Source organism: Thalassophryne amazonica, chromosome 8 (genome assembly GCF_902500255.1).
Source record: "Thalassophryne amazonica chromosome 8, fThaAma1.1, whole genome shotgun sequence".
Classification (NCBI taxonomy): Eukaryota; Metazoa; Chordata; class Actinopteri; order Batrachoidiformes; family Batrachoididae; genus Thalassophryne; species Thalassophryne amazonica.
Window position 1 is genome coordinate 77,305,762 of NC_047110.1, and position 16,791 is coordinate 77,322,552.

The 16,791-nt window shown below is 43.6% G+C and overlaps 1 pseudogene; it reads left to right on the forward strand.

Moving 5' to 3' along the window:
• The window catches only part of LOC117515942, a 63,218-nt pseudogene that overhangs the window by 26,815 nt on the left and 19,612 nt on the right, over positions 1–16,791 (forward strand).

A 16,791-nucleotide genomic window follows, 5' to 3' on the forward strand; every position in this document is an offset into this window, starting at 1 on the left:
GTTAAAAGCCACACTTGCAATCCCAAAATATTCCAACTACCATGCAACAATTCCAAAGAAGAAATCAAGGCTGAACATGCAAGCCAAATTTGTGGAACTATTTCCACCTAGACTGACTCAAGTGTATCTAATACACTCAAGAGTGTTTCTAATATTCATGAGCTCTCTACAGATAAATAACTAGCATTAATAAATCACATCAGTGATTTATATCTATATATGATGCTTTTTTCCTAGGCTTTTCCAAAGTCTAGGAATGCCAAGTTTAAATGGCATTCCAATGTATTTTTCAACTGGGAGAATAGAAATTTTCCAGGTTCTATGCTTCCACATGGTCTGGAAAGCAATTATGAGCTTGTAAAATACTTTCATATGGTAACTTCACCTCTTCCTGTTAGCATGGATGGCTTCAGAGTAGTTAAACTGAGTGAAATGATCCGGCATGCAGACATTATCATCACCTGCACAGGTAACATCTTGGGCATTGCAGTTAACTTTTATTAAAGAATAAGAGTCTGATGTGTCAAATATTGGTGTTACTATAACACTGCTTTTCTGCAGGCAATAAAAACGTGGTGGTTCGAGAACAGCTGGACAGAATGAAAAACGGCTGCATAGTCTGCAACATGGGACACTCCAACTCAGAGATAGATCTGGCAAGTCAGCACTGCGTTCGTGCATGTTTCCTTAATGTGTATTTGTGTGTCTAAAATGTTGGCTCTTGTCTGTCAGGGGAGTCTGAAGACTCCAAAACTTCGGTGGCACCGCGTGAGGCCTCAGGTGGACCATGTGATTTGGCCTGATGGAAAAAGAATAATCCTGCTAGCTGAGGTGGTGATAATTCTAATGTTACTGCAAAACAACCCTGAACGTTACACCGTTAATTATACAACTACTTAATAAAAACACAAACTGTTGCTAGTTGTTGTTTTGTGTTCATCATCCACATATGTATTTTCTCTCAGGGGCGTCTCCTGAATCTGAGCTGCTCCACAGTGCCAACATTTGTCCTCTCCATCACCACTACGACTCAGGTATGAGGAGAAATGATGCCTCCTTTACACTGAAGATTCATTCAGCAATATGTCATAAAGTTTAGGCCACAATAATAAACACCAGAGACAACATAACAAAAGCACAAAACACTTACAAATGCAAAAAAAAAAAAACCCCATGAATTCAACAATAGGCAGTTGCATCAAAATAACATCTTGCAAATTTGGGGGAAAATGCTCACAAACAACATCTCCAGTCAGGGTCAACAGGTGCTTCCACCTCCTGAGGCGTTGGACAGTTTGCCAGAATCTCATCAAGGCCGACCGATAGTCCTCCTCCATAGCCTCCCCGAACTCCTCCCAGACCCGAGTTTTTGCCTCTGCGACCGCACGGGCTGCGGCACGCTTGGCCTGCCGGTACCTGTCAGCTGCCTCTGGGGTCCCACCTACCAACAAAGATAAGTAGGACTCCTTCTTCAGCTTGACGGCATCCCTTACTTCCGGTGTCCACCACCGGGTTCGGGGATTGCCACCGCGACAGGCACCAGAGACCTTGTGACCACAGCTACGAGCGGCCGCATCGACGGTGGAGAACATGGTCCACTCGGACTCCATGTCTCCAACCTCCTCTGGGATCTGGGAGAAGTTCTCCCGGAGGTGGGAGTTGAAGACCTCGCTTACAGAGGGTTCCGCCAGTCGTTCCCAGCAGACCTTCACAATACATTTGGGCCTGCCAGGTCTGACCGGCTTCCTCCCCTCCCAGCGGATCCAACTCACCACCAGGTGGTGATCGGTCGGCAGCTCTGCCCCTCTCTTCACTCGAGTGTCCGAGACACGTGGCTGAAGGTCAGATGATACGACTACAAGGTCGATCATCGACCTCCGGCTCAGGGTGTCCTGCTGCCACATGCACTTATGGACACCCTTGTGCACGAACGTGGTGTTCGTGATGGACAAACTGTGACTAGCACAGAAGTCCAACAACTGAACACCACTCGGGTTCAGATTGGGGAGGCCGTGCTTCCCGATCACCCCCCTCCAGGTCTCATTGTCGCTGCCCACGTGGGCGTTGAAATCCCCCAGGAGAACAATGGAGTCCCCAGTCGGAGCGCTATCTAGTACCCCTCCCAGGGACTCCAGGAAGGTCGGGTACTCTGTACTGCTGCTTGGCCCGTAGGCCGAGACAACGGTGAGAGACCTGTCCCCGACCCGAAGGCGTAGGGACGCGACCCTCTTGTTCACCGGAGTGAACTCCAACAACATGGCGACTGAGCTGGGGGAGCAATAAGCAATGCGACCCCAGCTCTCCACCTCACCCGTGAGCAACGCCAAAAAAATGAAGCGTCCAGCCCCTCTCCAGGAGTCGGTACCAGAGCCCAAGCTGTGCGTGGAGGTGAGCCCGGCTATCTCTAGTTGGTATCTCTCAACCTCCCGCACAAGCTCAGGCTCCTTCCCCCCTAGCGAGGTGACATTCCACATCCCATCAGCCAGGGTCTGTGAGCATGGACCGGGCTGCCGGGCCACCCGCCCTCGACCGCCACCCAATCCTGTCTGCACCCAACCCCCATGGCCCCCTCTGCAGGTGGTGAAGCCACAGGAGGGTGGGCTCACGTTGCTTTTTCGGGCTGAGCCCGGCCAGGCCCCATGGGCTAAGGCCTGACCACCAGGCGCTCACGTCCGAGCCCCAACCCCAGGCCTGGCTCCAGGGTGGACCCCGGCTCCGCCATACCGGGCGACGTCTCGGTCCTTTATTTTTTACTGGTCATGGAGGTTCTGAACTGCCCTTAGTCTGACCCGTCACCTAGGACCTGTTTGCCTTGGGAGACCCTTCAGGGAGCACAAAGCCCCCGACAACATAGCTCCTAGGATCATCCGGGTACGCAAACTCCCCCACCACGATAAGGTGGCAGCTAGAGGGGGGCCCTGACTGGGGATGTTGTTGGGCGGTGGAAGGAGTACTTCGAGGATCTCCTCAATCCCATTGTCACGTCTTCCGAAGAGGAAGCAGAGACTGGTGACTCAGAGGCGGACTTATCCATTACCCAGGCCGAAGTCACCGAGGTGGTTAGAAAGCTCCTCAGTGGCAAGGTTACTGGGGTGGATGAAATCCGTCCTGAGTACCTTAAGTCTCTGGATGTTGTGGGACTGTCTTGGCTGACACGCCTCTGCAACATCGTGTGGCGATCGGGGACAGTGCCTCTGGATGGCAGACCGGGCTGGTGGTCCCTCTGTTTAAGAAGGGGGACCGGAGGGTGTGTTCCAACTATAGGGGGATCACACTCCTAAGCCTCCCCGGTAAGGTCTATTCCAGAGTACTGGATAGGAGAATTCTACCGCTGGCGAACCTCGGATTCAGGAGGAGCAGTGTGGTTTTCGTCCTGGTCGTGGCACACTGGACAGCTCTACATGCTCCAATCGGGTGCTCGAGGGTTCATGGGAGTTCGCCCACCAGTCCAAATGTGTTTTGTGGATCTGGAGAAGGCATTCAACCGTGTCCCTCGGGGCACCCTGTGGGGAGTGCTCCGAGAGTACGGGGTCCGGGGTCCTTTGCTAAGGGCTATCCGGTCCCGTACGACCTCAGCAGGAGCTTGGTTCGCATTGCCGGTAGTAAGTCAAACCTGTTTCCAGTGCACGTTGGCCTCCACCAGGGCTGCCCTTTGTCACCGGTTCTGTTCATTATTTTTATGGACAGAATTTCTAGGCGCAGCCAGGTGTAGAGGGGGTCTGGTTTGGGAACCACAGAATCTGTCTCTGCTGTTTGCGGACGATGTGGTTCTGTTGGTTTCGTCAAATCAGTACCTTCAGCATGCACTGGGGCAGTTTTGCAGCCGAGTGTGAAGCGTCTTGGATGAAAATCAGCACCTCCAAATCCGAGGCCATGGTTCTCGTCCGGAAAAAAGGTGCTTTGCCCTCTTCAGGTCGGTGGAGCGTCCTTGCCTCAAGTGGAGGAGTTTAAGTATCTCGGCGTCTTGTTCACGATGTGTAGGGACGGATGGAGCGTGAGATCAATAGATGGATCGGTGCAGCATCTGCAGTGATGCGGTCGCGTACTCGGACCGTCGTGGTGAAGAGGAGAGATGAGTATGGGGGCAAAGCTCTCGATTTACGATCGATCTAAGTTCCGATCTATCACCTATGGTGAGATTTGGCTCATGATCGAACGAACGAGATCGCGGAGTACAAACGGCCGAGATGAGTTCCTCTGCCGGGTGGCTGGGCGCTCCCTTAGAGATAGGGTGAGGAGCTGGTCACTCGGGAGGAGCTCGGAGTCGAGACCGCTGCTCCTCCACGTCGAACAGAGCCATTGAGGTGGCTCGGCATCTTTTTCGGATGCCCCCTGGAAGCCTCGCTGGAGAGGTGTTCCAGGCCTGTCCCATTGGGAGGAGGCCCCGGGGAAGACCCAGGACATGCTGGAGGGACTACATCTCTCGGCTGGCTTGGGAACGACCTTGGGGTTCCCCCAGAGGAGCTGAGGTAGGTGTGTGGGATTGGGAGGTCTGGGCGGCTTTGCTTGAGCTGCTGCCCCCCGCGACCCGACTCCGGATAAAGTGGAAGAAAATGGATGGATGGATGGATGGATGCTCACAAACAGAGAACACAAACATAACTTGCAGTTTAATTTGATAATGTGGAAACTTTAAGTTGACCGTAGGTGTGAATGTCTTTGTCGTGGTCCTGCGACAGACTGGCGTTCCTGTCCAGCGCGTGCCCCGCATCTCGCCCCGTGACCCTTTAACTGGAATAAGCTGTTATAGAAAATGGATGAATGTGCTGTAAGTTATGTTTGTATTCTCTATGTTGATGTTTTTCAATTTTTCAAGATTGTTTTTTTACAGCAGCAACCTTCAAAGCATCAATGAAGGACTTTTTTTTTGTAAAGTGTGTTCTGGTTGTGTTGATGTTGTGACCTCTATCAGCCACCCACTCCTATAGCTAACAGATCCACCCGTTGTGTGTCAGCACTCGCCCTGATAGAGCTGTACAGCGCACCAGAGGACGATACAAACAGGATGTGTACCTTCTGCCTAAAAAGATGGGTAAGTCGCCTCATGATCTACCAAAGTCAAATAAGATTAAGCTCATTTTAAAAACTGAATGTGATTCTATTTTCAGATGAATATGTGGCTAATCTTCACCTGTCAACGTTTGACGCGCACCTCACAGAGCTGACGGACGAACAGGCCAAGTACTTGGGTATGAGCAAATATGGGCCATACAGCCAAACTTCTACAGGTAAGAAATCACACTTTTCTTTCCACACAAATGACATGTGCGGCGTTTTGTGTATCTTAACACCAAGTCTTCTTCAACAGGTATTAATTAATTCTGCAGGCGTGGCAGATCATCTTTGAAGATCTTGAACTGTGGCGCCCTCTGCTGTCTGAAGCCTGATGGTGTGACCAGAATGAGGTTTTAGTAATGTTTTACTTTTGCTCACTGCATTTTCTATGGCCTCTGCTTTCCTGTCATACTGTTTTATCTGCACAGCAGTTCTGTAGAGGAACAGTAACCCTCTGAAATGGTTTCCAGCTGAAGTAATAAAACCACAGCAAAATATAAAATTGTGCAACTGGATCGTTCATTGAACTGGTTTTTGCATTACTGCCTTATTTTGCTTTTCTTTTTTTTTTTTTTCTTTGCTTGCACATAGTTCTGACAGCTTTCTGCCTCCACCCCAAATTATTTACTCCAAACGTGAGGTAATAAGTTTAAAATGTAATATATCAAAGATTTGATTTCGTTTTTGGAGTTCTGTCTGTCTGTCTTCTTTCTTTCTTTCTTTACATAATATGTATGATCACACAAGTCTCTACATTTACGTGGTGGTTATTTATGTCTGCCTGGATAGTTTCCATCCAGGACCCAAGATGGTATGTCGTGTGGTGGATGTGGCGATGTGCAGCACCAGTGTATAATCTCAGACCTGACCTAGAGCACCCAGGCACCCAGGTTATAAAGTACTGGATTATCAGATTTTGTGGCATGAAGGTCCTTGGGTAAGAAAAAAAGTTAAAGTATTGGGAGTCAACCAAATAGTTTATAATTTTTCAAAATTGCTTCAACAATGGAAGATAGTATTTGTTTTGATCTCTTTATAACATTTGTGCCTTGTGACATCAAAAAGGTTAGGATGAGAAAATCATACAACATTCTGAATGTGTCCACTGTGTTTGTGATTGAAAAAACTCAACATTGAAAGTGTGCGCTGCAAAGATTTTGACCATGTTTACTCAAAAAAATTGTGACAAAGTTCTACAATTTTGATTAAAAAGAATGGAATATATTAACTAAACCTAACCAAAAATAAGTACATGTTAATAAAAGCAACAGTTGAAATGTGTTGGATTTAGCAAAAGCATGCCAAATGATGAGTTATATTGCCAAAAATATTTAGTAAATCCTAGTCAGTTTCACAAGGAAAGCTGATTCATATTTATCTGTGTAAAATATTTAGATTTACTAAATATCTAGGGGAAACTGATTTATTTTTACTGACAATCTAGGTGAAATTGACTTATATTTATTAATGATATGGGTCACTTATATGAATCAATTATATGGGTTGGTTATATGAATTAGCTTTCCTTGTGAAATTGACTAGGATTTACTAAACATTTGTTGGCACTATAACTCATAATTTGGTGTGCTATTACTAAATCCAACACATTTCAACTGTTGCTTTTATTAACTTGTGTCAGAATTTGTACTTTTGTATTATGTTAGTTCTGGTTTGTTCTCTTTAGCTTAGGTTTGGTTGTTTTTTCAGTGTGTGATTTCTCTTGCTGGGTTTTTCCTGCTTGACTTGTCTTTCCCTATCTCTCTTGTCTGCATCTCTGTGCTTGATGGTGGGCAGGGCACACGGTTTGGGCCACACCCTATCCTGGAGCTTTCCGCACACCTGTTTCTAATCTGTAGCTCATCACCAGGGTGTATAGAAGCTTCAATGGTTGCACTATATCCCCACCAGATTGTTGTGGCCTTGTGCCTTCATTTCACCTCTGTACCTGTGTTTTTCTAGTCCTGCTTGCGACATTGTGTTTTTTGACCACCTGCCTGTTTCTTTGGCCACGCCTTATCGCCTGATGTTTCTGATTTGTTTGCCATTATTGGACTGCCTTTTTGTGTACCGGACCCTGCTGAGTCACCCAGTGAACGATCTTAAAAACCAGAACTTAAAATCTATTCAATTATATTATGTGTCACTGTTGCCACAATTTTGTTGAGTAAACATTGGTCAAATTTTTACAGTGTAATATCTAAATAATATCCATCAGTGTGTTTACCCTCAGTACCTTTTCCAGTGCAGCAGTGGCAGCTGCAGAAATTTATTTTGGCTTTCCCAAACCTCCTCCTTATTTCAAGTTCTAATGTGGCTCTTTTGAAGAATTGTTCTTTCACATGTTTAGCAAAGTGCTGGATGATTCAATGTATCAGCAGAATCCAAGCTGGCTGCTTGGATTCAAGAGGAAAGTCAGTCAGACAAATCTAACTATAATTGCTTGTTATACTGCACATGACTTGACACAAGTGTCTGATCAATGTGATACCTCAGCTGACGGAACCTCAAGAGAAAGGGTTAAATGCTGGCTCTACATTCAGTTACGTCAGGTTTATGAGCTTGTCTGCCTCTGCACTTCTTAAAAGTAAACATCTTTCTGCTGTAACCAGGTGAAAGGTGTTCTTTCCCTTGCCTTTCTCCAGTTTCTGGAGCCGTCAACACTGAGGCATGTAGGTGCTGGATTGTGCACAGAGAAATGCATCACATGGACAAAATGTCATAGCTAAACTTGCCAAACAATGCAAATGATACTCGTCATGATGCAACTCTTCCCAAGTAACTGTTCCTTTGACACAAAGTAATTTCAGTGACACCTAAAAATCCTCCGAAGAGACCTAGTATTCTGTATACCTGTTCTATTGTTTGATAGGTAAATAGAAACCTTTGGGACAGAGATGCAGCACAGCCATGTTCAAGTCAAGCCCGAACATCCCTTATTTTCCTTTATTTTATAACTCAGGTAACATAGTCTTTTAAGTACTCAGGTGACTTTCTGACTCGCGTAGGATAGCGTGTCTCAGACACGGGTTCTTGCTGGTTAGAGTCAGGGAGTACTGTGGGTGAGACCAGTACATTTACAGTCACTTCTGGGCTATCTTCAGATGTATCTGGGATAGAGACATGTGGCTCAGGAGCTTCAGGTGTGTGTGAACGATGGTACCTGTTTCTCTGTAAGTTGTCTGGTGTTTCAATGATGTAGGACCTGGGTGTGTCCCCTGTGGACGCCACAGTTCCTCGCTGCTGCATGTCTTTGACCCACACATGATCTCCAGGATGTAAACTGAGCATGTTGTGAGCTCTGTGTCATTGGTCATAGTTCAGGTTTTGTTTTAGTAACTCTGTTCTTTCTTGTTCACCATTCCCAAGTCAGCTCCCTTTGGATCAAGCTGAGAAGGAATGTCAGGAACTGTAGTACGTATCTTACGTCCCATTAACAGTTCTGTTGGACTATATCCATTGGTCAAACGTGAGGCACGATAAGCCATTAAAGCTAGATAGGGATCACTGGACTTCTTCAGTAAACTTTTGATAGTCCTGATTGCACGCTCCACCTCCCCATTACTCTGTGGGAAATGTGGACTGGATGAGATGTTTGAAAAACCCCAACTGAGTGCAAACTTGTAAAGCTTCAGACGTAAACTGTGGGCCGTTATCTGAGCGTACTACCTCAGGTATACCATGCCTAGCAAAAACAGACTTACAGTGGTCAATAACAGCTTCTGAAGTTGTTCCTGAAAGTTTGGCTACCTCAAAAAATGTAGAAAAATAGTCTACAATAGCGAGATACTGATTTTTATCAAACTGAAACAGATCTACACCTACTGTACACCATGGTCTTGAGGGAAAGTCTGCTTATCATGGTCTCTGTTGTTAACTCGCTCACATGCACGTATCACAATTTTCAATGAGCTGTGTCAATTCTTTGCTAAGACCGGGCCACCATACAGATTGTTTAGCACGTTCTCTGCACTTTGTTATGCCTAAGTGGCCTTCATGAAGTTTGTTCAGTATGTCACCCCTGAGTGTTTTTGGTATGACAAGCCTACAGCCTAGTAACAACAAACCATTTTGAGCAGTCAGTTCACCTGCAAAAGGTAAGTATGGGATGAAAGTCTTTTCTATTGAAAACCTGTCTGGCCAACCTGTCACACAAAACTGTTTGAGCTGCTGCAAGATGGTGTCCTGGTCCTGGTGTGTTTGTATTTCTTTGAGTCTCTTTTCAGTTGCAGGGAGGCCGGCTACAACGGTGTTGGCATAGAGGTTGATGTCCTGGCGTAGTCGCTCCTTTGAACATGTCACTGGTACTCTCGATAGAAAATCAGCTGTAGCAATCTCTTTGCTGGCCACGTGAGATTAATGAATGAAAATCTCATCAGACGCCTTTTTAGACGTTGGATACATGGAGGCAGTTCATCCAAATTTCTTGAACCTAGCAGTGGAACTAGGGGTTTGTGGTCTGTTTGAATGTGAAAGTCCTTTCTGATCAGAAACACTGCGAATCTCTCACAAGCCCAGGTTGTGGTTAGCGCTTCTTTCTCGATTTGTGCATAAGCGCTGCTCTGCGGGGCTTAATGCACTTGAGGCATATGCCACTGGTTTCCAGTCTGTACTACTACAACCCCTGGCAAAAATTATGGAATCACCAGCCTCAGAGGATGTTCATTCAGTTTAATTTTGTAGAAAAAAAGCAGATCACAGACATGACACAAAACTAAAGTCATTTCAAATGGCAACTTTCTGGCTTTAAGAAATCATGAAAAAAAGATTGTGGCAGTCAGTAACGGTTACTTTTTTTAGACCAAGCAGGAAAAAAAATATGGAATCACTCAATTCTGAGGAACAAATTATGGAATCACCCTGTAAATTTTCATCCCCCAAATTAACACCTGCATCAAATCAGATCTGCTCATTGACATTGACCCTAAGTGTCTTTTTGCAAGGAATGTTTTCACAGTTTTTGCTCTATGGCAAGATGCATTATCATCTTGAAAAATGATTTCATCATCCCCAAACATCCTTTCAATTGTCCAAAATATCAACATAAACTTGTGCATTTATTGATGATGTAATGACAGCCATCTCCCCAGTGCCTTTACCTGACAGGCAGTCATCTTTATAAATCTCATTGGAAAGGCACCAAACAAAAGTTCCAGCATCATCACCTTGCCCAATGCAGATTCGAGATTCATCACTGAATATGACTTTCATCCAGTCATCCACAGTCCACAATTGCTTTTCCTTAGCCCATTGTAACCTTGTTTTTTTCTGTTTAGGTGTTAATGATGCCTTTCGTTTAGCTTTTCTGTATGTAAATCCCATTTCCTTTAGGCAGTTTCTTACAGTTCGGTCACAGACGTTGACTCCAGTTTCCTCCCATTCGTTCCTCATTTGTTTTGTTGTACATTTTTCGATTTTTGAAACATATTGCTTTAAGTTTTCTGTCTTGACGCTTTGTCTTCCTTGGTCTACCAGTATGTTTGCCTTTAACAACCTTCCCATGTTGTTTGTATTTGGTCCAGAGTTTAGACACAGCTGACTGTGAACAACCAACATCTTTTGCAACATTGCGTGATGATTTACTCTCTTTTAAGAGTTTGATAATCCTCTCCTTTGTTTCAATTGACATCTCGTGTTGGAGCCATGATTCACGTCAGTCCACTTGGTGCAACAGCTCTCCAAGGTGTGTTCACTTCTTTTTAGATGCAGACTAACGAGCAGATCTGATATGATGCAGGTGTTAGTTTTGGGGATGAAAATTTACAGGGTGATTCCATAATTTTTTCCTCAGAATTGAGTGATTCCATATTTTTTCCTCTGCTTGGTCTAAAAAAGTAACCGTTACTGACTGCCACAATCTTTTTTCTTGATTTCTTATAGTGTTTCTTAAAGCCAGAAAGTTGCCATTTGAAATGACTTTAGTTTTGTGTCATGTCTGTGATCTGCTTTTTTTCTACAAAATTAAACAACTGAATGAACATCCTCCGAGGCCGGTGATTCCATAATTTTTTGCCAGGGGTTGTATGTGCAATGACAATAAAATTTTCTATTCTATTCTAGTCCAAATGATATGACTGATTTCAAAAGCAAAAATACTACCTCTTCTACTAAACCCTTACATCCCAGACACTATCACATGTTCTGCAGCATGCACGTGCTACAGCATGCATGTATACTTATTAAACACATACACAATCCATCTACAAAGCATGAAAATATTGCATGAAGTTAATTTCAAATCCCGCAGAGTGTCAAGGTTTGAGTTTTGTTTGGTTTGGTTATCTGTTTTTATTTATTTCCTTTGATCTGTTTGTTATTTTTGTATTTCATTGGTTTTCATTTGTTTATTCTCTTGCTGGGTTTTTCTGCTTGGGTCTGTCTTTCTCTGCTTCCCGTCTTTCTCTTGGTTCTTGGTGATGGGTGTTTCCTTCTCTCTGGCCACGGCCTGGTTCTAGTGCTTTCCATGCACATCTGTTTCTGATTTGGTAGTTATCAACTGGGGTTATATAAGCTCACTGGGTGCGTTACTTCCTCGCCAGATTGTCGTACCTTGTGCTTTCATTCCAGCTCTGTACCTGCATTCCATGGTTCTACCTGCCTCTTTGGGTGTTCCTGCCCTCCAGCCTGTTGCCACGACCACAACTTTTTTCCTGATGATTTTTGTACTGCTGCTTTTCTTTGACTACTTATGTACTAACCTCTGCTTTCCACCACATAAGAAATAAACTGAGATAGTTCATCTTGAAAAAATGTTGGCCATCTTGATAACTGAAGTGGCTTACAGCATTTTTGCAAAAAGTACACCAAGAAGTACTGTTGTGCCAAATTTGTTGCTTGCATCACAAAATGAAAGATTCTTATGACATATATCCTTTTATCTGCGGCACTGTTGACTTTCAGCTTTAATTCAAGGTGGTGAACAAAGATATTGCATTAACCATTTTGAAATTAAGGCCAATTGCACACGTTGTGCCTCCCTTTTCAGACAATCAGACAAATTAAATAAAAGCATTATTTTTAATATCACTTTTACAGCCCACTTTCATCATTCATTGTACATCAGGGAATGGACACATTTCCAAGTCACTGAATATAACTGGCAGTCTGACCAGAGTGCGGCCCACTTCTCGCCCAATGACTGCCAGAATAGGCTTGCCCTCACACCCTTTGTACCTTCCCTTAACTCCATCTTAATAAAACATTGACTTTTCCTCAGGTCGAGTTGTACATTGTTCGATTATTAGAGGATATTATTTACAGTACTGGACACAGTGTGGGTGTTTTTTTTTTAATCACCAAAAGTCTTTTTGGTCAGTAACTCTGATTTCAGTCATACTTTATACTCTAAAGTAAATACATTTTGCAGCTAATTAGTGTTTAAGATAACATCAGTTAATCTTTAAAATTCAGGAAACGCACAAAAAAGGATTTCATTTAGTCCAAATTGTGGCTTTGCTGAATGAATAAAGCATTTTATTGTTGAACATGTCACTTCTGTGACAAACTGATAAACAGTTTTAATATCGCTGTTTTCTTACAATACATTAATGTATTTGAAAATCTAAGTTTTTTTTAGCTTGTTCTCCGTTGTAAAAGAATAAGAACTGTTAAAAAAAAAATAATCCTGGTTTGATTTTAATCCACCATTAAAACTGGTTTGGGAACCTGATCTGTGTTCACATTTAGTCCTGAAGATGTACAATGGGATTTTATCCACAAAATATTCAATTTCTCCACATGAAAATACTAAATAAATGAAATGGTTGGTAAGGTTAAACCTGACTTGTATGAAGTGCCTTGAGGCAACTTTGTTGTGATTTGGCACTATATAAATGAAAATAAATTGAAAACAAAAATTACTTCCCACTGTCTATCCTCACACACAGTTTCCTAACATGTTTACTCCCACGTTACAGTTGGGTATATAAGTGCAGCTTCAGCTTCGGTCACTACTCAGCAGCGTGAACTTCCACCTCAGAAGACACTGGCAGATCTGCACAGCAGGACCATGTTGTCCAGAATCCTTGTCATGTGCTTAGCACTCACTCTGACAAATGGAGTGCCAACGTGAGTATAAATTTACTTTTTGTGGATTAATACTCTGAATAGACCATATATGCCAAACCATATCTGTTGTATTAATCCCAATTCAAAATTTGTTTTATGTGTATTTGCTGGCAGGTGTGGGGATATTATTTTAAATTCCATAAAGAAAAAATACACATATGCTTGCAGATTATGCAGGGAAGTTTAACATAAATAAATAAATAAAGGGTTAATGTCACTCAGAGTAATGCGCTTCTTCTGGGAAAAACATGTCAACTCAAGTGTGCTAGCACAGGGGTTCCAAATTTTAACACATAATTTAACACATATATAACTTAAATTACAGTTTATCGACCTCCTTTTGGTTTAATTTATCCAATGGGGGAAAATTATGTTTTTAATTAATTTTGATTGTCCAGTAAGTGTGTTGTTAGAATCAGAATCAGACAACTTTATTTATCCCTGAGGGGCAATTCAGGTCACCTGCCTTATTGAACTGATTGAATAATAGGGAGCAAACAAAATAAATACAAGACTTTCCATAACAGCATACCAACAAATGCCCTCACCTGTCAGTACCCACAGATCAGCAATAATGATACAATAACTTTGACTGTAAAACACCCTTCAGACTCCAATTTCAGTGCAGGCCACAATCAGCTTAGGCCTACTTTCCAGCATTTAACAGCCTGATGGCTGAAGGAATAAATGAGTTGGAATATGTTTGTTTGTTTTTTTTCCCTTGGGGGTGCATAATAGCACTGCCCGGAGGGCATAAGAGAAAAGTCAGAGGAGAAAATGTGTCCAGGCTGATCAATGATTCCTCTGGCTTTCTTGACCACACGTTTCTCCCAAAGAGAGCTCAGGTCCCTCAGCTGGAATAATCTTGGAGCAGACTTTAACAATCTGGTTCAGACAGTTTCTGTCCTTTACGGGTAATCCGTGGAACCAGCAGATAAAAGAAAATGTTAAAAGACTTTCAATAAAAGAATAATAAAAACAAGATAAGATGCCTTCAGAAACACTAAAAGAATTCAGCTTCCAAAACAAGTAAATCCTTTGTTGTCCACATTTATTGACTCTGTGTTCTGAACAAACTTTGAGTATACACTCAAAATTATTTAAAAAGCTTTACTTTTATTTGCAAAAATGGTTCAAAAATGCCCTTTTCATTAAAATAAATTGTGTGTGTGTATATATATATATATATATATATACATACATACATACGAGGTCTGTTAGAAAAGTATCCGACCTTATTATTTTTTTCAAAAACCATATGGATTTGAATCACGTGTGATTGTGTCAGCCAAGCTTGAAAACTTCGTGCGCATGCGTGAGTTTTTTCATGCCTGTTGGTTGCTTCATTCGCCTGTGAGCAGGCTTTGAGTGAGGTGTGGTCCACCCCTCTCCTCTATTTTTTATTGCGAATAAATGTCTGAACGATTTGGATCTTTGCTGCATCAGTTTTTTTTCCAGAAACTGTAAGAGACCTCCACGTGGACACCGTTCGAAAAATTAATATGGCTTTCAGGGACGATTTTATGGGGATTAAACAGATTAAGGAGTGTGACTGCCCCTTTAAGGACAGCCCACAACTGCTGAGAGCGCACAAACAACCAGATCATTTCCAACGTGAAAGCTTTGTCGATCTGGGACCTCGTCTGACTTTCACAAAAAGGCAGAAGATGTGGACATCAGCACTTTTTCCGGCACATTCCACCGTTACAGGAGGTTTTTTTTTCATGGAAAAAGAAGCCAAGGGACGCGCCACGGAGCCGTTCATTACGCGGGACAAAACCACCTCGGTGTTGGTCTCACAGGATGGCTTAAAGGTGGATTTCAGAAGGATTCCGGTTGCTTTTCAGTCGTGTGAATATCCGATTGTGATTGTGCATGAGCTGGACATGCCAGAACATGTCCTGTGAGGCTTCATCACAGCGTTGCTTTTCCCCATGCAGCTCCGCCGCACATTAAAACAGACGTGCGGAGGAGTTCGGCGCGTGTCTGGTGCAGCCGCTCGGCGCAAAGAAACGCCGTGATGAAGCCTCACAGGACATGTTGGGGCTTGTCCAGCTCAAGCTCAATTTCTCAGATATTCACACGACAGAAAAGCAACCGGCATCCGTCTGAAAGCCGTCCTGAGAGACCACCACCGAGATGGTTTTGTGCTGCGTCAAGAGCAGCACGGTGGCGCGTCCCTCGGCTTCTTTTTCCATGAAGAAAAACTCCTGTAACGGTGGAATGTGCCGGAAAAAGTGCTGATGTCCACGTCTTTTCACAATTCCTGTGCTAGTCAGAGGACATACCGGATCAAGACAGCGTCCAGTTTAGAAATGAACGGCACATTTCACTGTTACAGGAGTTTTTGTCATGGAAAGAGGAACAAAGGCGGAGGAATTCCGCGGTCGCGGCGGAGCTGCATGGCGAAAAGAAACGCTGTGATGAAGCCTCACAGGACATGTTCTGGCATGTCCAGCTCATGCACAATCACAATCGGATATTCACACGACTGGAAAGCAACCGGAATCCGTCTGAAATCCACCTTTAAGCCGTCCTGTGAGACCAACACCAATATATATATATACAGTAGTGTTCAGAATAATAGTAGTGCTATGTGACTAAAAAGATTAATCCAGATTTTGAGTATATTTCTTATTGTTACATGGGAAACAAGGTACCAGTAGATTCAGTAGATTCTCACAAATCCAACAAGACCAAGCATTCATGATATGCACACTCTTAAGGCTATGAAATTGGGCTATTAGTAAAAAAAAAAAGTAGAAAAAGGGGAATAATAGTAGCATGTGCTGTTGACGCTACAAACTCAAAACTGTTATGTTCAAACTGCTTTTTTAGCAATCCTGTGAATCACTAAATTAGTATTTAGTTGTATAACCACAGTTTTTCATGATTTCTTCACATCTGCGAGGCATTAATTTAGTTGGTTTGGAACCAAGATTTTGCTCGTTTACTAGTGTGCTTGGGGTCATTGTCTTGTTGAAACACCCATTTCAAGGGCATGTCCTCTTCAGCATAAGGCAACATGACCTCTTCAAGTATTTTGACATATCCAAACTGATCCATGATACCTGGTATGCAATATATAGGCCCAACACCATAGTAGGAGAAACATGCCCATATCATGATGCTTGTACCACCATGCTTCACTGCCTTCACTGTGAACTGTGGCTTGAATTCAGAGTTTGGGGGTTGTCTCACAAACTGTCTACGGCCCTTGGACCCAAAAAGAACAATTTTACTCTCATCAGTCCACAAAATATTACTCCATTTCTCTTTAGGCCAGTTGATGTTGGGAAAGTGAAATGCACGGACCCACGCCAGGGGGCATAAATGAACGGCCAATAGGAATTCAAATAAATGACAATTTATTATGCAAATGTGCAACACAACCAAATATGCTTAAGTCAATCAGTAACCAAAAGGGTGACGCGTGGGCAGGCCCGAGGGTAGGAGACGCCTATCCAGAGAAGAGCCGGGATCCACGAAGTTCCACCGCCAACGGAGACCTGCAACACCCCAGAGCCGCCAAGTCCCGATTCCCCCAGGTGGCCACCGGTCGTTGCTGTCAGACCGGTACTGCTGGCAGGAACAAAAACAAGTTAGGGTGGGTGTGTGAACACCCAGCAAACAGTCAGTAACTCACAGAAATCCTTTTGTAGGAATAAATCC